Genomic DNA, 2,037 nt, shown 5'->3' on the forward strand with positions numbered 1-2,037 from the left:
GGGGATGGTCTTGTCGGAGCAGCTGGTGGCCAGGAAGGTGCCCGAGGGGTCCAGCTGCACCTGGGGAGGGAAGGGTGGGGGGACACGGCGGGGGTTTGGGGACCTTCAGCACCCACCCAGCCGCCCGTGGTGGGCCCGGGAGCGCCCACGCCCGGCTCAAACCACCCTCGTACCTTCAGCAAGGCGCCGTCGTCGCCCTGCGAGCCCTTGTAGCAGCATTTTTGCTTCCCGCTGGCGGTGCCGTACACCCTGCAGGGGGGCGGGGGGTCAGACAGCAGCCAGCCCCACGGCGGGGGGGCCGGCACAGAGCAGCGCCTTCACCTGACGTTCCTGTCCTGGCAGGCCACGGCCACGTATTTCTGCGTGATGTCGATGTCCATGTCGTACAGGGTGGTTTTCTCGGCGACGTGATGCGTCCTGACGAAGCTGAAGCCGTCCGGGAGCTGCAGGGAGACGGGAGGAGCCGCCCCGTTGCCTTCTCACCCGTCTAATTTTTAGGGGAGAAATAGCAGATCCTGGTGGAGTCGGCCTCTCACCCACCTTCTGAGCGTTGCGGAAATAAATACTTTTATCGGCGCCGCAGCTTATCAGCTGAAGGTCCCCGTTGCCTGAGGGAAGAGAGCACAGGGAGAGGCAGTCGTCCCAAATCCACCACCGAGTGAATCCAAAAAAATGGTTCTTTATGAATGAATCCATAAAAAAAAAAAAGATTTTTTTAAGAATTAGGTGCGATCCAAGGGCGGGATCTCCCTGCTATGGCCCCCTCCGACATCCTCCTCACCTGGAGGCGCCTTTTTTTAACCAAAGAGCCTCCTCCAACGCAGATTTTGAAGTTCAAGGACTTAAATCCAGAGAGAAAAACCCATTTTTTGAAAGCAGGACGAGGCGATGGGGGAATTCAGCCGCAATTCAGCCGCTTACCCGCAAATTTGACCGACGTTATGGCAGAGGAGTGATCGTCCAGGGTCTGCTCCAGCCTGTAGCTGCTGTCCACGTTCAGGACGTGGATCAGCCTGTCCCTGCTCGCCGAAGCCAGCAGCGCTGCTCCTGAAACGAGAGGGTTAAAACGGCGCCGAGCTGAAGGTTTTGGTTGAGAAAACGGCGAGTTTGCTGCCATCACCTGTAAAGATTTTGGTGCGAGCTGGTTTTTCAGTTGGGTGTTAACAGGGATGGTTACCCCCAGCATGGGATTTAATCTGCGCGGCCCCAGAGCTTGTGTCCAGGTCCCAGTGGCTCCTCAGGGGAGGGGCCTTTCCCCACAAAGCTCATTTTTTGGGATGTCTGAGTTTATTTGGTGAAGGAGAGGGGCAAAGCTCATCACCGGGATGGAGCTTCAGGACGGAGCGGTCTCCAGCTCTTACCGGTCTCCGGCTTCGAATACTCGAGGCAGAGAACTTCAGAATCGTGCGCCTCCACCTTAGCCACCTCCTGCATGAACTGCAGTTCGTGTATCCTGCGAGGGAAGCGCCGCGGTGGCTCCCAGAACCCGGGGAAGCCACTGGGGAACGGCACCGGGGGGCTCCCGGCAAACCGGCACCGGCTAAAACATGGGGGGGGGAGCCCCCCCCGGGGCCCCCCTCTCCTCCTTCGGGTCCAGGCCCAGCACGGTGCCACTTGCCTGAGGGTTCCTCCTCGGTCCCCTGAAGCCAGATGCTCCCCGTCGGGGCTGACCTGCATCACCCGCACCCCGGATTTGACGTCCAGGTGCCCCACGGTCTCGCTTCGGCCGCCGGCGGAGTCCTGGAGGTGCTGCGTGTTGTTGTCCACGTAGATGATGTTCAGGAGGGTCTTGGGGTGGGAGGGGAGGGCCCCGTCAGAGCTCAGGGGGCTCTTCGGGGAGGAGGGGACCCCGCCCACGTCACCCAAATGCTCCCAACTTCCCCTCTTTCTTTTTTCCCCGCTTCCCGCTCAAGGAACACCAGGATTGGAGGAGCACAACGGCGTCCTTTGGTGGTTCAGACAGAAATAGCCAACGCAGGGGAATGAAATGCTGTTTCCAGGCTCCCTAAAACCACCAAAACCCACTAAAAACCGCCA

The sequence above is a fragment of the Athene cunicularia genome, unplaced genomic scaffold (genome assembly GCF_003259725.1).
Source record: "Athene cunicularia isolate RWA unplaced genomic scaffold, athCun1 SCF_310, whole genome shotgun sequence".
Taxonomy (NCBI): Eukaryota; Metazoa; Chordata; class Aves; order Strigiformes; family Strigidae; genus Athene; species Athene cunicularia.